The 27,395-nt window shown below is 41.7% G+C and overlaps 1 protein-coding gene and 1 long non-coding RNA gene across 23 annotated transcripts in view; both read right to left on the bottom strand.

The window, feature by feature from the left end:
* The window catches only part of KALRN (kalirin RhoGEF kinase), a 661,810-nt gene that overhangs the window by 522,824 nt on the left and 111,591 nt on the right, over positions 1 to 27,395 (bottom strand). The window lies entirely within an intron of this gene.
* LOC128315203 (uncharacterized) lies at positions 8,440 to 27,391 on the bottom strand. Its single transcript, XR_008297707.1, has 2 exons — positions 13,148 to 27,391; positions 8,440 to 12,865 (listed from the first exon to the last, which is right to left on the bottom strand). It is a non-coding gene; the product is annotated as an uncharacterized LOC128315203 (long non-coding RNA).

The following is a 27,395-nucleotide window of genomic DNA, read 5'->3' as shown; positions in this document are numbered from 1 at the left end:
CAGCATGCCTATAGATTTCTTCCTTCCTCTCTCTTGTAGGAAAGCTCCTCTCTGGATATACTCCATTGACTATGGGTCTGAACAGGTCAGGCCTGCTCTGCAGGGGGAGGGGAACTAGCAGAAACCCAGTAACAGGACCTGAGGGGAATCATCTACTTGCACCCTTCTCCAGGGAGACAGCTATGATTCTGGACTTCTGTGCACTTTGCCCAATGGTCTAGCACCCTGAGGGTGAAAGAGGGGCCCTTCTGGCTCCAAGGAAGGAGTCCGATACAGGAGTTTCTGGTAGAGGGGTCCAGGAGAGACAACCCAAACCTACGAGGAGATTGGTAGCAACTGACAAGAATGTAAACCTTGTCCTAAAATGGACAAATGCTGTACTCTTTTTTTAAAAAAATTTTTTTAACATTTATTTATTATTGAGAGACAGAGCATGAGCATGGGAGGGGCAGAGAAGAGGAGACACAGAACAAGAAGCAGGCTCCAGGCTCTGAGCTGTCAGCATAGAACCCAACGTGGGGCTTGAACCCACAAACCACGAGATCATGACCTGAGTCAAAGTCAGACACTTAACCAACTGAGCCACCCAGGCAACCCTACAAATGCTGTACTCTTAAGAGTTCCCACCTGACTGTTACAGCAAGTCTGCTGGAACATCAAGATGCCCTTGGCAATAATGAAAAGTGGGGCATTTTGTACTTCACAGAATCAATAAAAATATGTTTTATATATTTTCTTCTAAAGTTCCTAGAGAACTTTTATCTCTGTCTGGCTGGGGATTTCTGAGGCCTTGCCCCAGTCTTTCCAGTTGGCCCTGAGATGTGGCCACTCAAAACAATAGGAACTTGGCCCCTTCCTTCCTACTCTCCCTTCCCCTAATCATTAGGCCACGAGGCCAAGAAAAAGTCAAATGAAGCAGAGGAAGCTTTGGTGCAATGGTTTATTAACTCCGACATGCCCCTCATCACCCCAAAACTTCAAATCATCCTAAGTACCACCTCCACAAAGTAGTTCCATCCTCAAAGCCTAAGAGAAGGTTAGCATCTACTCCTGATGCTGCGTGCCCTTTGACCAATACATTCCCTTCCTGTCTGGAACACCCATCTGCAATCCAAACTTTGGCCACCACTTAAGCTCTGTTTTCCCAAAATTTCTCCTTCTAAATTTACTTTTTCTTCTTTATCAAATGAATTTTGGTCATTACAAAAGCAATGCATGTTCATCATAGGAATTTTTAAAAATAGAGGAAATAAAATGACCTAATGTCTCAATCCCATTCTTCATAAATTAACAGCATAAATAATATTTTTATGTGTTTCCTTCTAGTCAAGTTGCTGTGCATTTTTCCTTTTTTTTCCCATCTGGATCAGACAGCCTTTTCCCCCAGGTACATCACTTACTACTTGTATGACCTTGGATGAGTTATTTACTTAATCTCCTGAAGCCAAATTTCCTGGCTAAAATGAGGTTGGGGGTGGAAGCTGGTTGTGGCAGCTGTGGTCATTCCTATTACATCTGCTTTTCAATAAACTTTCACTGAAATCAATTATCAGATCAGTCAATAAGGAAATAGGATTCAACTTATAAAATTCACATGACACACAACTTTTCGGAAACATTTGTCACATCCCAGGAGGCAGGTCATTCAAAGCATGGAATGGTTTTATTCTATCACTTCCTGTGGATATCACAGGCCCAGTACACGAGAGCAATGATGCACAGTATTGACAGGGTTGAAAATTATCACAAAGCTATCACTTACTGCATTCCTGCTATATTCTAGGAACTCTACTAGACTCTTAGCAATTTTTTCCCTGCTGTTCTAAACAAACTTGCAAAACAAACTTCTGATCCCCATCCTACAGATAACTAGAGTAAAATGCTCACTCAAGACTTCAGAACTAGAAGGCTCAGGATCCCAATCTTCTGCGCCCAAATCCCACAATATTTCCCTAAGCAGTGACCTGGCTTTCTGTGCATAATTTCTGGTTGTTCCATTCAGTACTCAAGCAGAATTTCTTGTTGTATAAGATAGATTTTCTAGCTATTATTCTTAAACTTCCTCCTCGCCTTTCTGCAGGGGACCAGGATTAGGTAGGTGGGCCCATTCTGACCTACCCTGCTCACAGCAATCATGACAGAATAAAATAGGAAGACCTGGGGAAACTTGTGATCTTTTGGCCAGTATGCCAAAGTAAGGAGAAGAGGTAGGGGGATAGGGGTGAGACTGGATTGATTCAGGAACTCTGAATGAGGAACTTGGCTCATTCTTTCCATGGAATAGATTCTAAGTATTCCTAGAACATCATTACCCATTGTTGAATGAATGACACCTCACCTCAATCATATAAAATATATATACACAAATTATAGATGAGGAAGATAAGATTCAGAGAAGTCAAATAACCTACTCAAAGCCATATGGCCAGTCACTACTAAAGCTGGATTGGCTAAACCCAGGTCTGCCCAACTCCCAAACCCATGCTTTTCCACTCCACCAAGATTCCCTCCTTACTAAGTGTCTGAAAATGTATGGAGATAGAGTAAGGTTTTATGGGGAGGATTCTTATGACATCCATCAGAACCTTCCTCAGAATCTCCAGAAAGATTATTTTATTTAGGAACCTGATGGCAAACACTTGCAATTATTAAACCATCTTCCTGAGAATCCAAATTTTAATTGGATCTCCACAGCCAAAAATTCCTCAGGGAACATGCAGTTCAAACCTAAGGGAGAGTCAGAAAAACAGAAGGCTTTCTATGATAGACTGTTTACCAGTACTGGCCCCATCAATCCTCCCATTCATTTGTGCATGCTCCTTTGCAATATGACTTTGCCTCTCCTTCCATAAAGAGGTGGAGTTAATCGTCCTATCCCCTGAATCTGAGCTAGTCTGAGACTTGTTTAAATCAAAAGAATACAGCAGAAGAGACACTATGTGACTTCTATGCCTCAACTTCTAAAGGTGTTACAGCTACTGCTTTCATCTCTTGGAACATTTCTACAATGATGTAAGGAGCTTTAGTCTGATCTTCTGGTGGATGAGATGTTACAAGATGAACAGAGAGAGTTTCCCAGCTGTTGGGAGCACCAACTGCCAGACATGTGAATGAAGCCATCTTAACTATCCAGACCTACCCAAGCTGTCAAATGACTAGAGCTACATAAGTGATTTCAGGTAAGACCAACAGAAGAACCACCCAGATGATCCCAACCCAAATGACAGATGCTTAGAATTATAAGCACATAAGAAGTTGTTTTAAGCCACCAAAGTTTGGGTATTTTGTTATGCAGCAAAAGATAACTGACACATCTTCTCTTTGCCTCTGGGAATACCTCCTTTACCTACCCTTCTCAGCAACCCCTCTGGTTCTAAGCAACCCCTGTGTAGGACTTCTCTCAGAAGTTTCTTTCCAACAAACCCTTGCATTCTGTATATATTTATGCAAATATCCTACAAGCCCAGCATTGTGCTGGCAGGCATAGGGCATTCATAGATGTGTAAGTTGAGGACTCTTTCCTCAGTGAACTTATTACGTATGTCAACAACCCAAGCCCCCAAACAATAGCAACACAAAACAAAATGTGAAGTGTACAGTTGAGCTGGGCACCACAGCATGTGCCCATGGTGGGCAGACATGTGAATAAATGGGAAACATGCAGAAAAGTAGCTCAGGGTCCAGTTTTCCAAATCACCTTACAAAGGATTACTCCAGTGCACAAATCCATCACCTCTGAGAGCAGGGATGGCATAAAAACTGTGGGAACTGAAAAAGATTGTCAACTATATTTCAGATAAGGAAGATGATGTGGCTCATGGCCCAAAACTCTGCAGGCTCCAAGAACCCCAAGACTGGAGCCAGACAGCACATATAGTTCTAACTGCATAAAGAAGAACCAAGCCCAAGGGTTTCACAAGGGCTCATAAAAATGATAAAGGTTTAGAGACTGCTTTTCTTGATGTACAACTTCTCTGTGTGTACTCAAAAGGAAATGTCTTCTCTCATATATCAAGCTGTTGGTCATAGTCAACCAATCCTTGTTGCCTTCTAAAAGAATTCCAAATTCCTTAAGTTGACATTTAGGGGCTCTCCATGATCTGGGGCTAAAGATCTGGAGTTCTAATCTTAGCACTGCCATTTATTCACCCTGGCAATCTGTTTCTTAATCTGTAAAACTGGGATTTTACATGCATAGATCACAGGGAAGTTATGAAAAGTAACACATAACAAAGTGCCCAGTATTGCCCCTGGTACACAGTGGATGTTGTCTAAATGTAAACTTCCTTTCCAATGGTTCAACACCCTCCATCAAACTCAGAGAAGACAGATCCCTTCAGAAAAGTTTGTTAGATGCCAGGGAAGAGGTACAGTTATCTTGAAGTTGGATATGGTTGAAAAGGGACCAGAGTGATGGACTAGGTCCCTGTGTCCTTTGTTTGTTTGTTTTTACTGCACATCCCAAGTACATCTACACAGCAGTCAGGCATCTAACTAAGGCTTTGCTAAAGTATTTTCTGAGAAGGGAACTTAGAAATGCTCTTGGTTGAGTTTTACCCAAGCCAACCCTACTTTTTTTTTTTAATTTTTTTTAATGTCTGTTTATTTTCGAGAGAGACAGAGCCTGAGCGGAGGAGGGGCAGAGAGAGTGGAAGACACAAAACCCAAAGCAAGCTCCAGGCTCTGAGCTGTCAGCACAGAGCCTGATGCGGGGCTTGAACCCATGAACTATGAGAGCATGACCTGAGCTGAAGTCAGACTCTCAACCGACAGTCATCCAGGCGCCCCAAGCCAACCCTACTCTTAACCCTACACTTCATACCCAACAATGGGCATTTGCCTCTTGTACTCAGAACACTGGTCCCACATTGGGATTGTTCTCACCCCCTTCTCCCATTTCTTCAGTGGAAGAAGCTCTCTAGCCCTCATTTTCTTAGTGCCACTCCAGCAAGACACCACTCTCACATCCAGGCCAAGTGAAAGTACCAGAGATAATCGCCCCTCACCTTTCCCCCTACCTGCTCCCCTATTGACAGGAAAGTCAGTCCACTGTTGGTAATAACTCTTTCCCTGTCTTTCTACAAATACATAGTCATATTCTATAGTAAAATGGGAAGCCAAACAGAACGAAATTTCCATAAGAGATCAATCAATACCATTGATTGAAGCAGCATTTCACTGAACAAGAGGCGCCAGGGAGTCATCGAAATCGTCCTCCCCTTCCCCTAAATGTACACATGCTGCCCCTCTGTCAACCTCTGGAATTTCACTGAATGAGTAGTTGTACATTGTCTATGAGTATCAGCCCCTGTCTAACCATAGCGTATAGTTAGGGAGAACCTATAGTTCTAAAACATCAACCACTAACTCAGAATTGGAGAGAAATAAGTTCCTATATACCTCATCCTATAGGGGGGGGTCCTCCCTGACCCAGTAAGCCAAACCCACCCCTATCCATACCCTATCATTTGTAAAGTGTGGTGGCTCCCAATCTCCAAACATGGATCCCCATAATTGCTCTATCACTCCCATCCAAATGATAGTCCTAACCCCTAAAGGGAAGGGAAATAATTTGTTAAGTGGCTCAATGTGTCAAGCCTTCTGCCTGATTCTTTAAACATCATTCATTCCGACAACATCTCTGTGGGTAAGGCATTATTATTTCCACTTTACATATGAGTAAACTGAGGCTAATACAGCCCAAAGGTAACACAGTCAATAAATAAGACCTGCATCAAGGCCCATGTAGCTCAAAGCCATGACTTTACACCCAGGAGTCAACATTTAGAGTTGTACTCTCTTAGCATGTATTCTAACTATACCTGCCTTTGTTTAGGAGTTCATGCCTTTACCACTGGTTTCCTACAGCTCCAGCACAGTGTCATGTGCTTGGAGGTAGTGTTCACAATGGCAACAAACAAAGTTACTTTCCAAATCCTTCCCAAAGTCCTCTTCATCAGAGGCCCACTGGAACCTAACCCAAAACAAAAGGGCACGTGAATGTAGTTGCCACATTCATCAAAAGCAATGCCCCTTCTACGATATTTAACACACTATGTTGTCATGATAGGATTCCATGAGTTAAAACCATAATGAAAAGACATGAGAGGGAAAGCCCAACAAGGAGACATGCACAGAGGGTAGACAAAGAGTCACCTTTCATTTAAAAAAAAATCTTTTAGCATTTATTCATTTTTGAGAGACAGAGAGAGACAGAGTACAAGCAAGGGAGGGGCAGAGAGAGAGGGAGACACAGAATCTGAAGCCGACTCTAGGCTCTGAGCTGTCAGCACAGAGTGCAGTGTGGGGCTGAAACCCGTGAACTGTGAGATCATGACCTGAAGTCAGACGCTTAACTGACTGAGCCATCCAGATGCCCCAAAGAGTCACCTTTTCTATGAGCTCCCTCTTCATCTGGGAAAGAAGATAACACCACTCTCTCTCCCTAGGGAGCTTTCTCTAGATTTTGAACCCAGCTGGGCCCTGATCCAGGCCCACCACATGACCACTCATAAAGGGAGGTCACCACCACCTGGGGGCTCCCTTAAAGCCAAGGCAAACACAACTCTCCCTAGCAGAAGTCACCTCTCCATGCTATTCCCTGAACTCTTCCACATTCTCTAATTAACATTCCCAGAGCTTGGACAAGAGAATCAGTTGCCAATGGCAATCAAGCCCTACTGCTGCAAATCCAACTTCACCTTGATTGGCTTAGAGGTACAGACATCGAGGAGGAGCCAGGACCAAGCTGCCTTTGTGTCTAATACATTCACTTCACAATCATCATGCCTTATACTCATGTAACTCTTCAACTTTTTAAAGGGCTTTCCAGTATCATCTCATCATCTCTTAATCTCACCGCAGTTCTTGGGGTGAATAACAATGTCCTCAGGCAGACAGGAACTCCTTACAGTTGTTTTGTCCCTCTCCACCAGCCTCAGCACCTTCAGAGACCAAAAGACTTTCAACAGAGGAGAAGCAGGAATATGACCTTCTCAATACAAAGCTACAAAATCACTCAACCCTACAGATGGATAGGGCCTCAGCATCTCTCTAACTAGATTTCTCTTATCCTCAGCAGGGGTGCCCTGTAAAACAGCACTGTCCAGGAAACTTTCTATGATGATGGAAATGAATATATTTGCTCTGTCCAATACAGACCCCATTCACTAGTCACATGTAGCTACTGATCATTTGAAATGTGGCTAATGCAACAGAGAAGCTAAATTTTTAATTTTATTTTAACTTTAATAGCCACATGTGGATAGTGGCTACTATATGGGACAATGTGGTTCTGCAGCATCCCAACCAGACCTCATGGGCAATGGTAATTTATGACCTCAGTTTGCTATATGGTATTCCGCAGACCAAAGAACATTATGGAATTTTACACAGAGAATACCTAACATATGTGCTAAAAGAACCACAAGATGAAAAGGCTAACTGGATTACCCTTTGCCTACAGTTTGGATATTGATCACTTCAATAACAAAATGCTTACATTCTTACAGACTGAGAAGGTTAGAAACAGAGGAGATGCTAAAGACTATCTAGCTCAACCCCCTCATTTTATACTCGGGAAAACAGACATGCTATATCTTTCTCCTCAGACTGTACCTGACAGACCTCATGTGTTCTAGGAATTCCTGTGTGGTTCCATACTTGCTCATAAAGATTCTGACAACTTGCCCAGTTACTCTGTTTCTCTGTGTTTACCAGGGTAAGAGCTAAGCTGGGGAGGAGATTACAATCACCACCATCACCATCAGCAACCAGGATCTCCTCCTCAATGATTTATAGGGCCCAGAGGTCAGACCCTTGTAAACTGCAGGCAAAGAGCTAAGCCAGCGTGGAGAGTAGGGTAAGGGTGGGGGGATGGAGAGGGGGGTTGCTGGGGCCAGACTCCTGATGCAGAGCCCAGCAGTTCCTCTCTGGTTCCTGCCCACTGTCCATCTTCACTTGTCCAGTCACCTATTTGGAAAGCCCCTGATTTGATATTCAGAAAAAAATCTGTTTTCCTTTCATATGAGCTCAGAGCAGTGGTCTCAGTTTAAACTGAAGGCTTCTAGGCAAAACTGGCTCCCAGAGCAATTTCTTTCCCTTTGTTATTTGCTGAATGGGTCCCTGAAGAAAGGGGCCCCCATTGGTGTGGGTCCTAGAAATGAAGATTTTAAAGTTATGGAGAGGGAAAAAAAATCTAATTTTCTTATAAAAAGAAAATATCTTTTTCTCTGATTTTTTTAAATTGGAAATTCAGAAGAACACAGATGCATATAGGCCAATTTTTATTAGTGTTATTTAGAGATCTTTGGTCATACTGTTAAGGAGAAATGACTATGACATAAAAACATTATTCATCAAAAACTTATTGAATACCTTCTTTAGAGTCACTATACTAGGCATAGAGCATCTTATATCTTATAGAAGAGACAAGTAACATTCATCCATTCAGTATTTATTGAGCCCCTACTAGACAAAGTTCCTATCTTCATAGAACTTATATTCCAGTAATGGGAGGCTTTCAATAATCATGTGTACAAAATAAAACTATTATTTCAGATAGCATAAGTCCTAAAAGAAAATAAAAACAGTAGGATAGAGCATGATGGGTGGGGTGGGGGATGTGCTACTTTTGCTACGGTGGTCAGGAAAGGCCACTTTAAGAAAGTGACATTTGAGCTAAAGTCTGAATGTTGGGAAGGAGGCAAATGAGAGGATGAGAGAAAATGCCCCAGGTAGAAGGAACACTAGGTATAAAGGCCCTGAGATGAGAACAAGATTGGTAAGGCCAGAGTGAAGTGAACAAGTGGGTAGTGGTTCAGAAAAGAGGTCTGAGGACGAGGTAGGTGCAGATTACATAGGGCATTATAGGCAAGTAAAAGGTGTGGATGCTATTTCTAGACAATGGGAAGGCACTAGGGAGTTTTAAACGTGAGAGACAGAGATGATCAGATCTATAACACAAATACACACAATTATGGATAAAATATTTATAATAGGAAAATGACTACAAAGCAGGCCATTACAAAGTATTACAGGAACTATGTTAATAAGGAAACCTGCATCACTCATGGTGTGATAGCATTCCAGGCTATAACAGCAGGTGCAAACTTGTGTATATGTGAAACAACACTGTGAACATGATGGCACACTGGAGAGGACCACAGGTGGTCAGTCAGCATGGAGCCCAAGTAGGTATGAGCCATGCCTGGGAGACCTTAGACCTCAGAAATTGCAGTTATTTTGCAGGCCACTGATTCTTAACTTGACCTTAAAATACTGGTATAAAGCCCTACTCAAGACCAATTAGATCAGAACTTCTGAGATGGGAGGGCAGGCACCATTATATTTAAAAGTTCTCTGGGTGATGCTAATGTACAGTCAGGGCTGAGAACCACAGTAGGTGATGATTAAGGGGCCCTACATGGTTTGAGACAAGCAGTAACAATTATTTATTTTCCACTACAGATTTGTTTTTCCAAACATTATATTTTAGAATACAGTATTTTTAAAGTATAATATATTCAAGTGATGATGACAAATTAATTACACTACATTTACATCTAAAAGTGCTGAACATTGTCACAAATGGAGTCACAAGTTTCCATTCCTCCTGAACTCTGGCCCTTATGACAGTTTATGAGAAACCCAGAAACTTTTAAACAGAAGAAACCATCAACAGTACAGAACTGGTAGATTTTAGAACCAGAATAGTACTCCAGAGAGCTCCTTTATTTTATAGATATAAAAAGAGAGGCTCACTAAATGTCCATCAACCGACAAATGGATAAAGAAGATGTGGTTTATATATACAATGGAATACTACTTGGCAATGAGAAAGAATGAAATCTGGCCATTTGTAGCAGCGTGGATGGAACTGGAGAGTATTATGTTAAGTGAAATAAGTCAGGCAGAGAAAGACAGAAGCCATATGTTTTCACTCATATGTGGATCCTGAGAAACTTAACAGAAGACCATGGGGGAGGGGAAGGGGGAACAAAAAGTTACCGAGAGGGAAGGAGGCAAACCATTAGAGATTCTTAAATACTGAAAACAAACTGAGGGTTGATGAGGGGTGGGGGAAGGGGGAAAGTGGGTGATGGGCATTGAGGAGGGCTCCTGTTGGGATGAGCACTGGATGTTGTATGGAAACCAATTTGATAATAAGTTATATAAAAAAATAAAAGTAAATAAAAATAAAAACACCCTTGGAAATATTTTGAGAGAGAGAGAGAGAGAGAGAGGCAGGCTCAGAGAGGTATCATGACAAGGCCAAGGTTACCCAGGGTTAGCAGCAAGGACAGAAGTGGAGACCAAGCTTTTTCTACCACACCATGCTGCATGTTTATTACTCAAGAAAAGCCATCCTAATTTCTGGACTTGGCATCTTTCACAATATTAAGTAGATCACGAAAGAGCACTTAATTGTAGAAGAGAAATATAAAAGAGGAAAAGGATGGGGGGGGAAAACCAAACTAAATACAGTTTGGTGCACATACAACTTTATTTTTCAGGTTATCCCCTTAGTTTATGACTGCTAAAGTTACTGCTTCTTCTCATGCTTTCTTCTGCTATTTCCATAGGCTTCTGCAAACTGAGAATTTATTCAAAGTAATACAAGTTTTCTACAGGTTATCAATTCTTGTTCAAGGCACATATTTCAAGATGCAGACCCACATCTTTCTCCAGCCTCTGGAAGATAGAAGTATTTGAAGCAAGAGACATAGAAGACTGGGTCCTTTCCCCACGCAGCAGGATGCATTTCATAACAGAATCCCTGGCTCTATGTTAGAATCAAACACCTGAACATGTTTTGAATCTATAGTTGAAATACCATCCCAGCATTGAAAGCCGAAATATGCTGTACATTTTAAATGTATGTCAGGCAAACGGAGCAGCAGTGCCATCTGCATTTATACTGACTGCCACCTTTGAGTTCCAGATCCAATATTCGCAGAGCAGCAATGACCAACCATGTAGTTCTTCTCCATTTCTTGATAAAGTCGTTCATTTTACTTTCCTCTGGACAAGGTGGAGGAAGTGCACTGAGATTTTAAATGCCAGCTGAGTTTATCTGAAAACAGAGGTAAAGGATGTCTCAGCCAAGGTCGCTGTCCAATCTGGATGCAGCAATACCCATCCATAGAAACTGACTTTGTACATTTAAGTGTGTGAGTTCTGCAGTGAATCCAAGAGATGGTGCTTTTTGCTACCACAATGACCAAAGAAGAGACTGGGTTCAAGCTAGACTGTGTGTCAGCTCTGAAAGCTATGACCATCCCCAGCAGAGGTAGATAATGCTACTGTGTCAACAGAAACAGTGGCTTGGCCAAGGCTTGGTCATGCAAAGATGGAAGCAAATCTGCAGGCATTAAAAATCAGTCAGGTAGCCCAAGAGCAAGACTACATAGGGATAAACTCAGAAGGAGGAGCACAGAGCTTGAAGGTTAGCTCAGAGCAATCCTAGAGGTGAAATATGTGAAGTCCTCGGTAAAGGGCTTCCCAGCCCGAGTGGTCACTTCTGACTTCAGGACAGTCATCAGTATGCTTTCTTCAGCCAGAAATCCTCTGAAATTGTCTCTGCATCTTCTCAGGATATACTCAGAACTCTACCACTGTCTAGAATAGAGGTTAGGGTTCCCAGAACTGGGTAATCTTTCTGAGCTCTAAAACCATACTTTATAGTCCTTTAAGATCCTTATTTTCATGAATAACTTAGGTATTTTGTTTTAAACTGCCAGAAGGACATCACTACTCTACATTATCTAGTTTTTTCTACAGACTCGCAGAGGCTTTTGTAGACTTATCCAATGTTTTTAAACCCTGAGTAAAGATCCTAAAATAGTTCCATGTCCTGTTGCAATATTTATACATTTATTCTACTTCTATATTGTTTCTTTTTACTTCTTATGCAGCTCCAATTCTAGAGCCTGTTATGTGTTTTACAAACTATTTTTCTTTTCTATCCATTTTCTGGAGTGCATTCAGCTTGTAAACACCTATAAGGAACACGAACAAAGAAATCTATTTTAATGTCATGAACAGATTCAGGCTATAGAATGCACACTCTAATGCAGCATCAGATGAGGACATTTTTCTCTATACTGCTTTTATATCACTTGCAAGGTGATTTGTCAAAACAAATACTTTACCACTCTTCTCAACAAGACTTCATATATTCCATGCATGGTGGTTCCCTTCTATTTTTAATGCATCTGGAAACAAAAGATGGTTCAAGTGTCACTATCATGGAATTCACGGTTTCTTCTCCTCTGTGTAAGTGATCAACCACCCATCAGCAGTCCTGCAGGAGCCACTTGTCTTCATGGATGCTTCCATTGCCTGTTCATGTCCTCACTCTGAAGAGGTTTGCCAAGAATGCCTTCTGGAGCCAGAACTGATGTACACATGTAACCTTCCGGCCAATATCCATTTTCAGGGACTCATACCAACATGCCAGGAAAACACAGAGCTCTTTTTTAATTTTTATATATTTATTTATTTATTTTTGTCCCTCTCATCTTTGAACATCATCTTTTTCTGTGCCATGTCTTGAACAGAGCTAAGGGGACTATGGGTGGCTTGCATTTGTTCCCTGTATGGTCCTGGTGAGGATACTATGGTTTCGGACAGAGCAGCAGCAGGAAGTAGAGATGTGGAGTGCTAGAAGGAGGTTACCCCTTCTCACTCATGAAGAACTGCTTAATACAGCAGATTCATCCCACACATGAGATACACTCAGTCATCCCTGTCTCCTTCAGACACCCTTATTTCCAGTGATGGTATTTGGAAGTCAAGCTTCTTCTCCTTTGGAATAACCTGTAGTGAGGAAGGTCTTCAGGTGCAGGAAGGAAGTTCCATTTTGCTAAGGAGAAAAAGGACAAAACTGTAGTTGGTGCTTCTCTAGTTTCCAGGCAATCTTCATCATATATAACTCTAATAATCGCCCCTTCAGAGGGCACTAGGCAGTATTCCGCCTCTGAAGGCTCCGCCTCTGAAGGCTCCACCTCAGGAGTAAGACTGGGTGTTTGACTTTGCCTTAGAGCACGGATTCACAAGAATTCAAATATAATTTACATACATTATGGAAATATTCCACTAGAGCTAAAACAGATTATAATGAGTTCAGATGAATTTAAACTCTTACCTTTCAGAGAGGAGACATCCCTTTTTTCTTTGTGAATCTCAAAGTGAAGGGCCACAAGGGGCTGATTTCCAACTTCCTTCCAACTCCTACACTTCACACTGGCTCTTACTCCTGCCACGCAAGGCAGTGAGCTTCTTGTTTTATAATCTCCACAGGTTCCAGCGAGAGTCCACTCCACCCAGACTTTTAAGGCCTAGTTAGGAGGACAGGAACTTGTCCTCCAACCTGTGGAGCAAAATTCAACAAGAAGAAGCCCACAAGGAAGGCACTGATTTTCCCTATCCCCAGCCCCCTCTCAGGAAAGTGGCTGCCTGCCTTGAAGGCAGAAGCACATGTAGCTGTTGCATCTGAGAGCTGTGCCTGGCTCTGTGCATGACTCAAAATCATCTGGCACCACGGGCATTCTACATTAAACAGTGTTGTGTCATTTTCGGAGATGACTTAGAGGAGGCACCATACAGGTTTCAATATTTGAACATGAAAATGTAAACATTTTATTTTGTGCTAAAATGAAACAACTTCTCAATCCAAAACATGTCCATCTTTCAGCCACTTTCTGAGTTATTCTTTAGGCCTCCCATAGGCTATGGGAGACTCCTCCGAAACTGAGAGGCTATCAGACAATATTTATGCCTGTGGTTCTGATCTTCAGAAGCAGCTCAGAGCTAGGAGAGGAGAAAATTGGAAGGTAATCCTATAAGGCTTTGATGTGGAAGCCCATAGGCCTGCAGAATGAAATGCTCTGGGAGGTGTGCAAATAGCTCTGGCTTCTGGGAGCAAAGTCTGGGCCAAAGGACTGGGGTCTGTGATAGCATGAGACACTTTTGGTCAAGTGCCTGAAGCCACATGGGACTCCCATGTTTCTGTGCTGTAGATGTAAATCCATTTGCACCCTGACATCTTGGGATGAAAAGTAAATAGGGTACCAAAGGAAAGAAGAAAGAGGAAAGAATAGTGCTGAGGATTGGACATAACCTTGGGGCAGAGTCAGAGCCAGAAAGGTGACCTCAGATCACATGTTATTAAGTACAGTTTACAGTTCATCTAAATTCCAATTATTGTGATCTAATTTATCCACTCCCAAGGGAATTTCTAAAGCCATCCAAAAGTAATAACAATAATCCACTGTGTTAATGGAGTCCTGGTAAACAGGGCTAATTCCTCACACTGACCGTAAATATGAGCATTCACCACAAAGTGCAATAATTGTCCTGTACTAACACCCGAATGTCAAATTTGCTTGAACGTCATCTGCATTTCTTGTGGGGGAGGTGCTTGTGGTTTTTTTGTGTGTGTGGTAAAATATACATAACATAAAATTTAGCATTTTAACTATTATTTTTAAGTGTACATACAGTTCAGTGCCATTAAGTACATTTACATTGCTGTATAACCATCACCACCATCCATGTCCAGAACCTCTTCATCACCCCAAACTGAAAACTGTATTATTTTTCACACAGTCTGTGAGCTACCCCAGACCCCAAAGCACAAGGAATCTGCCTGTGCTTCACATTCAGCCCTGGGGAGAATTCTAAGATACAACATGATATGGCATTTTAAGATTTACAAAGTATTCTTCTTTAATGCACACATGACTTATATGCCTCCTGCAAAAGGGAGAAGAGCAAGGCTCAGAGAGGGGGACAGACTTGCTCAAACACAACAGTGACAATAGATGGGAAACGAGCTAGGCTTCCAGTGCACATCCCACTGCACCTCATCACCGCTAACACTGAGGAGGAAGAAGAGAAGGCCCCGCCTAAGTGGTGCTTGACAAGATCCTCCAAGGGCAGAGCTCTGTCTTGCCCCACCCTCTACTTTATGGGTTCTCACTGCTTTGAGGACAGAGAGCCAGAGCTGTCTGGGGACCCAGAAAAAAAAGGGGGGGGGGAGTTCTCATTCACAGCATTCATTACGAAAGCCAATTGGGGTAGTTTAGTACTTTCTCTCCTCTCCTTCCCTTGCATCAAAGCAAACCCACACCCCAACCACTTTTTTTACAAGATCACCATAATAACACCCTCTTCCAGCCCTCTTTCCAGCACACACCTCCTCTATTCCTGATGATCATTTTAACCAAGTTTCTTCTGCATAAAAATGGAAGCAACCAACAGACTCCACCTGGTGTGATCTCTCCTTCCTGCACCTCATAGGGGTGGCACTGGTCATGACCTGACCCCACTGTGTTGGTTTACTAGGGCTGCCACAACAAATTACCACAAACTAGGTGGCTTAAAATGACAGAAATGTATTCTCCCACAGTTCAAGCCAGAAGTCCAAAATCAAGGTGTCAGCAGTGCAATGTCAGCCTTCCCACCTAAGGCTCTAGGGAAGATCCTTCATTGCCTGCTGTTAGTCTCTAGTAGGTCCTGACAATCCCTGGCATTCCTGGGCTTGAAGCTACATCACTCATCTCTGTCTCCACCTTCACATGACCCTCTTCTATATGTGTCCTCTGCTCTTCTTATAAGAACATCATCCATTGGATTTAGAGTCCACCCTAATCCAGTATGACCCCACCCTACCTTAACTAACCACATCTGCAAGGACTCTATTTCCAAATAAGGTCATATTCTGAGGTTTCAGATAGACATGAACTTTCAGAGGACACTTATTCAACCCCCATTAACCTATCTTTCATCTTTAAGATGTGTTAAATCCAATTTCTTGTTTTCTTTGGAGTTTTTTGGGTTTTACCTTTAGTACCTGTTTCATTTAAATCCTACTCTTGACCACTTTATTGAAAACCAGTCTGAGGCATCTGCCTCCATTCCCCCTACCCCATTAAAGACCTCACTTTAAAATGGGTGCCTGGACACCAGGTCAAGAAGGAAATAATAGTAAGTTGCCCAGGAGGGTTCATTATTTCATCTCTCCCCATTCACCCAAGAAGCAATGTGTGCTCACCTCACATTCAGTATTGCGCTGGGGGCTAAGGCGTTCCTGCCCTCAAAGGGCTTAGTGCACGTAAGAGAAGTGAGCTACTGCATAGCTAGATGACCCGAGAAAGTGAAAGAATAAAATACTGAAGGATAGAGTAGATGACACAGATGGAGCAGCAAATGACACGGGACAACCTGGGGAAAGGCACGAAGATACAAATAACCCTGGAGTCTTCTGGGGACTGTGAACAGAACACATCTGACTACACAATGGGCTTTGCTGCAGAGAGTAGGCTGGATCAATGACACGGTTGTGAAGATTACTGTGGGTGGATATGTACCTGATCCTATAGGGCCTTCAGTCCAGGCCAAGAGGACCCATTAATGGTTTCGAAGCAATTGGGAAGTTTGACTAAGTGGTGTTCAGGGAAGCCAGATCTAGCTGGGTGTGGATGATGGACTGGGAGGAGTAGAAAGTTGGCAAGAAAGCCCTGGCTGGGAGCCCAGTTAAGAAGACAGGCTCCAGGGCCAGAGCTTTATTCCTCCACTAGCAGTGAATCCCCATCCATTGCAGTAACCTTCCGTCAGACTCTGCAATCAATACAGCCATCCTGACATGGCTGGGGGCAGGGCACCTGGCTGGCCTCCAGCCCTCCCTTCCCATTAACATGATGAGTTGCAGAGGGCATGTCAGGCAGAGCTTTCAGTGAATTCCAGGAATGGAGATCCCCTTCAGACAAAATCCCTGAAGAGAAGCTCAGGAGTGCTTTGCAAATCAACACACGAACACCTCTTATGTACAATGGTCTGTCCAGAGAGGACAGAATCACCATCTCAGCTCAGATCCTGTTTCTTCCCACTGTTGCACTTCCCTAGGACTGGTGCTAGCATTTATGAGGTAACAAAGTGACCTGAGCTCAGGTACTATTTTGCAGCAGAGGACACCATATAGGTGATTATTGTCTGCGATTACATTGGGATCTTCCCAAGAAGGTGGACTGTCTTCCCCATAAGGCTCCCACTATCAGGGCCCTTCCTGTCACCAGAAACAAAGCCTAGGGGAGGCTGTAACACACCCCATATTCTCTGTCCTCCTCATTCACCCACAAACTCCCCTGCTTAACACCTTAAGGAGCAGAGGGAGAAGTGGAGGTGACATGGAGGGGGCACGAGCAAACCAGAATATGGTGGGCAGAATAATTTCTTAGGTCCACAAGGTACATCTCTGATCCATCTGCCTTAGGCCTTCCTGGAGAAATACAAGCAGAAGAAGGGAGATCCAAGGATCAGGAGGATGGTTGACTCCTTTGGCTTCCCTTCTCCTTAAGAAAAGCTTTGTATACCATCACGGGAAGCTTCCACTGGCCCCATACCACCGCCATCCTTGCAGGCTGTAGACTAGCCCAGAGCAACAGGCGTCAGGAAAGAGCTGTGGAGGGTGGTTGCAGGGGAAAGGGGCAGGCATGGGAATTTCCTGAATGCAGCTAAGGCACTAGGGGAGAAAAGGCACACTCTCCACTTCCACCTGCTATTAAACTGGAAATTCGAGCTTTGCTAGAAATAGATGGTACACAGGACAGGAGTCCAAAGGAAAATAACCATCCTCCAGATTGTTTTCCCTTTTTTAGCAATCAATCTAATTTGAAAGACATAACAACTTCCACCCCCTTTATTTCTGAAGAGAGATGCAAACAGGTGATCTATTTGTACTAAAATTAACTCCCTCTATGTGTAACTTCTTGATGATATTCATATATTGAATCTGACTCATACTTTTGATGTGGAAAGGTTTTATTAACATAACTACTTATCCCAGCCCACTCCCATTGGGATTCGTGGCTCTTGCCCAAAGTACATTTTGGCTATTTCTATGTTACCTTAAATTCTGGCACAGATTAATGTCTCATGACAAGCACATCCACATATTCTATGAGAAATTCCTGGCTGTCCCTAGGTAACAATAATGAAGCAAAAATGAAAGTAAGAAACAGCTTTGTCTACACAAGCAAGGACGCCTAGATTGCGGAGTCTGGAGACCCGGGATATTATCATAGCACTGTGATCCAGTCACTTGTGTCCTCAGAGTCTCAGGCTCCTCATCCATAGAATGAGCTTGCTGGCCTCACACAGTTCTCAGTTCTCTTCCAGCTCTGACTTCCTGTGATTGTAAAAGACATTTAAAAATATCTCCAGGGAAAGAAATCTTACAATATTATTTAGTCGTGAGAAGATTGAACTAATGATATCTAATATCTCTGGGTTCTAAAAGTCTGTTATTCTATTATATACAATGGTTTTTTAATGTGTAAAGATTAGTAAAAAAAAAATTTATTTAAACAAACAGAAGACTCCTTTTTTAATGCCCAGTTTAAAGGACAGAGTTAAAGAGCCTAAAATAAAATCTCCAGCCATTCTGTGTTCACACACAGAGAAAGTGGGTGGATGACATCAAAGCTATACAACATCTGGAGTGGCAAAGACTACTGGTAACTGGGTTGTCTGCTGATTGAAACAAGACATGACAATTACGGGACATTATACAACAGTCCTAACTCCATGTCACTGCTAGACCTTTTGCCATTAGGCACAGAAGGAAGCCAAGATCCCAACATATGGATGGCATTATGTGAAAAAAGATCCATTGTCTCTTGACAAAGGCACAGCTAAGTGGCAGACCCTGGAGCATCAGAACAGCATCTCAAGATACTTAAGAACTTGGGTGAGGCAACCAGGGCTTCAGCAGGTGGCCAGTTTGGATGTTACTATGCAAAAACTGCTCTCCAGGTTGAAGTCATCCTAGTTAACAGGCCCTAGATTAGTTCAAGTAACAATGGAGATAAAGAGGGGTGTACAATATAGGGACAGACAGATGAGATTCATCCATATACTCAGCTAAATCTGGCCATGGCAGGGAGAGATGGATGAGAGGTGAGGTTAAGCAATCAAGCATCAGAAAGGTTTTGTCAGGCCCCAAATTTAACAGAGACTGTCACTTAACACAGTGGGAAATAAACTAAGTCCTCAAGGGCTGGGAAAAGATCTTCAGTGCTAGTATACAGAAGATGCTCAACTGTACATGTTGACCAAATGGAAACTTACAAAAGAAGCTACTGCTTCATTGTTCACTGAACAATATTTCCCATTCATGGCAGCTCAGACTGCCAGGTAAGCTGAAGGAGAGGGAAATGGGAATGAATGAGGGGTAGCTATCTAAGCTTAAAGGTGCCTGGACTAGGTTCATGTCCCCTGGAAGGAGAAATGAACTTCATCAACCACCCTGGGTACCACTGATGGAAAGGAGCTGTGGGCTGGGGATCTATCACAGAGCCAATGTCTTCCACAGTCTAAGTTGGAAAAGGGGTACTCATCTATCTGAAGAAATACCCCTTACCCAGCTGCCTTAACATCTTAGAAAACCTAAAAGATTTCAGGTTGCTGGAAGTAGTCAGACACAAACCAAAGGCCCTCCACAGAGTCATTAAATTAAGTAAGCAATTAAAGGGTCTGGGGGTCTAATTCCTGAACACTAAGACCAGGCAGATGTGATGAACCCCAAGAATAGCCACCAGCTAAGCCTGTTTTCAAAGAAAGCATTCCCTTATTATGAGAACTAGCATTAGATAAAATAATGATTGTTTTCAGTTCAATCTTGTGAGAATTTATACATAATTTGAAAGTAGGTATTACATTCCTTTAAACTCCATTTCTTATGGCATATCCATCTTCTAATACTGTCCAATAGAGAGGACAGTATTCTGTTAGAGTTATTTTATTTGGAGCAGCATATCTAAATACAGTCTGAGTCAGTGGGTTTTATATCTGGAAAATTTCTGGAGCCCTGATCTGCCCTGGCCTCTCTTAGTCATCCAGGCCTGTGTCAAGGGTTGAGCTAGCTACTTAATGCAATCAAACTCAAGGTAGTACCAATTTCTTGGCAGAACCTCCAAATTTTAATGCTTGAAAATACACTCACACATATATGGTCACTTGGTTTATGACAGGGTGACACTACAGTGCTGTGGGGGTAGGATGGTCTTTTAAACAAATGACTCTAAGCCAACTAGATGGCAAAACAGGAAGGAAAAAGAAAAGGGTCTTTCCCTCACCGTACAGGAAAAGCACTTTCAAATGGATTATCAATCTAAATGTGAAAAGTAAAACAGCAAAGTTTTTTCAGTACAAAATTTAGAGTAGACAAAGATTTCTTAAACAGGTCACCAAAATAAAGCACTAAGTTTACATAAAAGAAAATATTTTATAGACTGGAATACATTAAAAGTATTAATATACCATTAATACACAACAAAATACACCATGAAGAGCATGAAGAGGCAAGCCATAGACTGGAAGGAGATATTAACAATATACATATTCAAAGGATTCATATCCAGAATATATAAAGAACTCCTACAAGTTAATAAGAAAAATGCAGATAATTTAATAGCAAAGATAAGGCAGAACAACTAAAGGTTCACTTTACAAAAGGACAGACATCCAAATGGTCAATAAACATATGAAAATGTTCTTGACTTCATTCACCATCCAAGAAATACAAATACAAAACAAAACCCACCCATAAAGTGGCATCACCACATACCTACCAGAAGAGCTGAAATGGAAAAGACAAATAATACCAACTATTAGCAAAAATGTGGAGCAACTGGAAGTATCCTCCTTGCTAGTGGAGATATAAATTGTTACAACTACTTTGGAAAACTATTTGGCAGTATTTAATGAAAGCTAAACATACTCTTACCCTAGTGTTTGCTAATTACCCTCTTAGATATATACTCTACAATACTGGATGCAAGTAGTCATCAACAGATCTACACAGAGCAGCTTTATTCATAATAGCCCCAAACTGGAAACAACTCAAACACTCAAATACCTTATACAGTAAAATGAATGAATAAATAAATAGCAGCATAAAATCAGTACACTATTACATAGCAATGAAAGTGACATATATTTGTTACAGTCAACATGGATTAATCTCACACAGGTAATGTTGGAAAAAAGAAGACAGTATATACTTGACAAAATAATACATACATGAAGATTCCATTTCTATAAAGTTTCAAAACAGGCAAACTAATCTTAAGATGCTGGAAGTCACCCTAGAGATTGCCCTTGATGGGAGGGCCTGGTAAATGGAAGGGGACACTGGGGGGCCAGTGTTCTGGAATCATGTTCTATTTCTTGATCTGTACACTACTTATTCAAGTGTGTTCACTAGGTAAAAACTCACTGAGCTTAGGATTTATGTACTTTTCTGTATGTATGTTATACTTCAGTAAAAAGTTTACAATATGAAAATATAAATGCAAATTAGATTTAAGACAGAAAGTCTTTGTGGGGGAAAAAATCCATGAAAACTGACTTGCAAATCCAAACCTATTAAATGACAGCAAGATTAAGACTTTCTAATTGTTCAGATTTTTCTGTTCTAAAATGAAAATTTGCTTTTTAATTTAACATCTATGCCCCACTCTCAAAAAGAATTGGAAGCCACAGCCTTATTTACTGAATAAATACACACTAAAGGCCTTTTAGCCTTCACTGGAAGCTTCTAGGACATCAAAATTGTTCAATTTTGCTTGGTTTACTTTTACTTTTTCCCATGTTAATATATGGGTTTTTAAAAATGCAATTTTTCTTGGCTAACACCCTCTAATAAAGATTAACAACCCTAATATTTACATAGCCAGCAAGCAAACTCAACTGAGCCAAACACAGTCTATCCAATCAGTCTTCGGAAGGCTTCAGCCAGTGGCTATCGTTCGGGTCTAACAGGCTCGTGCTCACTGGAAAGGGAAGATTGTGAGCAATTATCTCAGTAATCCAGGCCAAGAAACACAGCCATGCTATTCAGGAGAAACGGGGGGGTGGCGGGGGGGGGGGGGTGGCATTGTGCACAGAGACCAAACCTGCTCCAGTGAAACAGAGCCTGGCCAGCCAGAAGGAGCTCGTGGTTTCCTACCTAGATGTGTGCACTGGCTTCCACCCCTTATGGAGGAAAGCTTTTCCAGGAGATGGGGTCGTTCTCTTTCACTCACTGAACTTATATTTGTACAATGCCTATGGTTTACAAAGTTTCCTAGATACAAATATGAGTCTCTCGCTCATCCTAAAGAGAGAGGAGTTATTACAATCCCCTTTTTGCTTGTGAAAGAACTGAGACTCAGACAGCTGAGGGATTCCTTACAGCCCCAGCAATGGTAAGTCCACAGCAAGAACAAAGCACATTCAGGCACCGTGCTCTGACACCTGTACCATGAGGTCTCCTGGCTCCCCTCTAAGCCTGCTTATGACAATGAGAACACAATCCTAAGGCCTAAAAAAAAGTTAGTCTAGGATTATTAGACACTGGGCTGCAGGCAAGCTGGAAACTGTACCCCAGCCCATGGATAGTGTTCACACCTTCAGGACCATACATTCAGAGGCACTGAGAGAAGAAAGCAGGCATGGGTAGGAGCCAGGACCAGGGACAATTAGCTACTGAATGTGCCAATGGTCAGAATGCCTCAGTCTGACTCTATTATAGAAAAGTCATCAGCAATGGTAGAAACGTGTCATCTGGGCGGGCTTTTCTGCAGATGGAGAACTGACACCTGTGGGTTTGAAACATACAAGATATAGTTCTGAAATCTATCCATGAATATGATAGGTTTCGGTTCTGCTAGAGATGGTATATTGTGAGTACCAAACAGCATAAAGAGCAGTAACTTTAGAGTCCAGTAGATTTGGCTTTGAATTCCATCTCTCTTTTTCATTTGGTATGCATCCCAGAACAAGTTACTCTGCTCTGATGAGCTTCAGTTTCCTTGACCATAAAATAGCAATGATAATACCTGTGCATCAGAATCATTGTGAAAATTAATGAAATAATATATGTAAAGTTCCTGTATGTAGTGAGCAATAAATATTACTTCCTTTCCCTACTCCATACATTAAAAAAAATAAGTTTTCTTTTTGTTTTTTAAAATATATGCTACAAACAGTTTGCATCTTCCTTGGCAGCTAGAATAAAATAAAAACATAAATCATCTAAATTCATACCTTACAGGATAATCATATATGAACAGATAATAACCTAAGATGGCCCAATTTAAGAACCTTGACCTATTTTTTTTTTTTTTCTTTTTCACCTGGAAGCTATCTGATTAACTCAGTGCCTGCTTCATTCCTGCTTCATTTCCTGGAATAGAAATTGCAATAATCTTCTCCTTAATTCCAATCTAAGTGATTAACATGACAAAAACATGTCAGCTGTAGTCAGAATCCAGTCCCATGATTTTCTCTAGGACTGATGTTGCCAAATTCTGCCCGGAAGAAAAGATGAGTGTCTGATTGCCAGGTTAAGTCCAGATGTTGCTCTGGACAAATTCCACAGGTTACACAGAGAAGCTGAGAGAGTCTTACATCTGACTACCTACGACTTTCCTCTTAAAAAGCAAAAACAATCTTTTCAAAATCTGCAGGTGTTCTTCCACAAAAATCTTTTGCTGTGACTTCGAACTCTATGAATACCCCCTACCCATAAACTGATCTTCCCACCCAACTGTCCTATTTCTATCCATGCCTGCATGTTTTCAGAATCAAGAAACTGGAAGGACTTCCATTAAAGCCATTATTCCCAATGTCAAATACACACACACACACACACACACACACACACACACACACACACACACACATATGAATCATTTCTACTGCATCATGATGGTCTTCTAGTATAGAGGAGCTGACTACTTCCCTGCTGCATTATTCCCATTCTCGGTCAAGTTCTTCCATAAATCCAGCTGGGATGTTTCCCCTTATGTCTTCATCCCATCCACTAATTCTAGTTCTGTCCTCAAGAGCAATGCAAATAGCAATGGGACATAGATCAATCTTGCTTTTCTTCCACATTGGAGGCCCAGCAATATGGAAGACAGCTATTATGTTTATATGCACATTTTCTGCTCTAAATCAACAGTCAATTCAAAAAACATCTGTTGAAGGTCAACTATGTGCCTCACATAGTTTAGGTGCTAAGACAGGAGAACTAAATAACATATGGCATCTTCATACAAGATGGTCACACTTGTCCCTAAGAACTCTGGATGTGACCTGGCTTCCAGACTACTCACCCTCTCGCTCCTCCAGATACACTATGGCTTGTTGATGCCTCTCTTCAAGCTTGGTACCCAGAATGTGGGAGAAAATATAGATGGGAGCATTGTGCTCCTTGGTGTTTACCCAAAGGAGCTAAAACCTATGTCTCCCCAAAAACTTGCACATGAATGTTTATAGCTTTATTCAAAATTGCCAAAACTTGTAAGCAACCAATCTTTTAGTTGGTGAGCAGATAAACAAATTTATCCAGACAATGGAATATTATTCAGTGCTAAAAAGAAATGAGCTGTTAAGCCATGAAAATATATGGAGGAATCCTAAAAGCGTATTGCTAAGTGAAAGAAGTCAACCTGAAAAGACTACATACTGTATGATTCCAACTATGTGACATTCTGGAAAAGGTTAAACCATGGAGACAATAAAAAGATCACTAGTTACCAGGTGTTAGCAGGAGGGAGGGATAAAAAGGCAGAACACAGGGGATTTTTAGGGCAGTGAAACTACTGTGTATAATACCATAATGATGGATACATATCATACCTTTGTCCAACCCATGGAATATACAACAGTGAACCCTAATGTAAACTATGGACTTTGGGTGATTATGACACGTCAATGCAGGTTCATCAATTATCACAAATCTACCACTCTGGTCGGGGATGCTGACAACGGGGGAGGCTGTGTATTGTATATGGGGGAGCGGGGCTGGGTATAAAAGGGAAATCTCTGTATCCTTCTCTCCATTTTTTAGTCAATCTAAAACTGCTCTAAAAAAAAGTCTTTTAAAGAAATTAATAGAAAAAAGTGGATGAGTGAGTCTGTAGATTACACCAACGTCAATTTCCTGGGTTTGATACTGTACTAATAGTGGGAGATGCTGGGCAAAGGGTGCACAGGAGTTCCCTGTATGTTTCTTTGCACTCTCCTATGAATCTCTATTTCAAAATTAAAAGTTTAGAAATAAGTGGATGGATGAGCTCCCACTGGCAAAAGCTGCTAATGGGACAGTTCAAAGACTAATAAAAGGCCCAAACCAGGGTGGATCCATCTACTGAAATACCTCTGGAAATGAGCACCAAGGAGAAGAGAGAAGACTGTCAGATAAAGGTCCACACCTTGCCCTCCCTAGGAGGTAGGGCATCCTTCTGGAAGGACAACCCTGACCTCTGAGATTGGAATCTGCAGGGCCTTCTCATTCCTATTCTTGGGACATCTGGATGGGCAGAGTCTGTGATCCATGCTCCTTGGCATGTGGAGGGGCTATGTGGAGTGGGGGTGGGGAGTCATGAATCATCAGGCTCCAGAGTCCAACACACCTTTCTTTAAAATGCAGTCCTATCACTCACCAGCAGCGGTGGCCTGAGCATATTATTTTCCTTCTTCAGCCCTCCACAAAACAGAGACAGAGAAGAGCACTATTATCACATAGGATTATGAGAGGAGGCAATAAAATAATTCATACAAAGCACATATAAAGCTCCAGCAGCTACCAATAACTTAAAACATTCATGGTCTGAGAGTCTTCTGCATGAGTAAGGTCTAGTTTTCAGGACACACTCTTACTCCCTTTGTAACATCAGATAGAACTTCTACCCTTCTCCCACTTGCTGGTACTTCTCTAGTTTGCCATGACATCTCAGATGTCCAGCTACCCCAACCAGGGCTTTTTAAATCTTCTTCAGTAAAGAACTAGTTTGGTTTTTGTTTTTTCTTTCATTTCTTATTCCAATCTGTCAGAGACTGGTACTTTCATAAGATACAATAAAAATGAATTACTAGAGAAACATAATTTTATTTTATTATTTTTTATTTTTAAAATTTATTTATTTATTTTGAAAGAGACAGACACAGTGTGAATGGAGAAAGGGCAGAGAGAGAGGGAGGGAGAGAATCCCAAGCATGCTCTGTGCTGTCAGTGTAGAGCCCGATGTGGGGTTTGAACTCACAAAACTGTGAGATCATAACCTGAGCTCAAATGGAGAGCTGGATGCTTTACTGACCAAGCCACCCAGGTGCCCCTCACATACTATATTTTTAGATTTATCATTCCGATATGTATCATTAATTCCTTTATGTTGCTGAGTAATGTTCCATTGTAATTTTAAAAACAAAATATAAGTCCCTTTAAAAATGTTTTAGATTCAGACAAAATTACTCTGGGAAATTGCTATAAAAGTTTATAAATGCTTCCTTTCAATTTCTTTACTTCTCATTACTGACTGTATAACAAACAGTTGACAGAGCTGGGCCATGGACTGCACCTCAGGTAGCACCTGTCTGGCACCTCCTTTCTCCAAGCTCCTTAATGGCTTTAGTCACAAGTGAGTACTTTAAAATCTCTAGTTTTTATATCAATTTAGATTCCCAAGCTATATTGCATGCTCTCTGGGTCGTGTCCACTATGCCAAGGGTAGGACAGGTAGTTCACAGGGGCTCAAATCCTTGCTGATAATCCAAATATTAAACAGGCATATTAGTTACTTTTACTTTTTCATGATTTAGACAACCTGATTGCACATTTGTGAAAACTTGCCTAATGAACACATTTTGTGCCTTTACCATCCTTCCCTATTTGCCTGCCTTCCATCTATTTCTGTTTATGTCATTTTCACCACCTGCTTTAACTCCATTTAACTGAAATGCACCAGATATAGTCACTGTTTCTCTTCCACCGAGGGACAAGACAGGATAAATCACATAAAATCCCATTCATCAGAAAATCTGGCTCTGGCTCACCAAATAAACATTCAAGGAAATGCAGTGCTTATACTAATTTACTTCCAGGGGATACTGTTAACCTCACCTCTGTGTCTCTCTAATGCCAGGCACGTGATAGCTGCTCAATAAGCATTCGTGTAAACTGGCCATAGAGTGCTGGCTGTATCTCAGTGACCGCAGGTCATATTTTCAGTCACGTCACTCAGAAGGCAAGGGTAGCCATGACCAGAAAAGAGCAATGAGTGGCAGTGTTACAGGAAGGAGCCTCGGGCTCATTTAGTCCAGTGACTTTCTATCCTGGATACACAGTGGAATCACCTGGGAACTTAAATACCCAGGCCTGCCTCCCAGACCCAGAAATGTTTTTTTATGTAATTTTTCTGGGGTGAAACCTGAGCATCACCATTTTTCAGATTCTATAGGTAATTCCAATGTGTGGCTAGGATGAAAAAGCACTGGTTTGGAATGCCCTCACATCCACACTGGTGTTTAGCAGATGTTCCTTACATGTTGTCTGAGTGAATGGT

Source organism: Acinonyx jubatus, chromosome C2, assembly GCF_027475565.1.
Source record: "Acinonyx jubatus isolate Ajub_Pintada_27869175 chromosome C2, VMU_Ajub_asm_v1.0, whole genome shotgun sequence".
In the NCBI taxonomy this organism is placed as follows: Eukaryota; Metazoa; Chordata; class Mammalia; order Carnivora; family Felidae; genus Acinonyx; species Acinonyx jubatus.
Note: the sequence above shows the minus strand (reverse complement) of the source record. Positions and strands in the feature narration are given on the sequence as shown.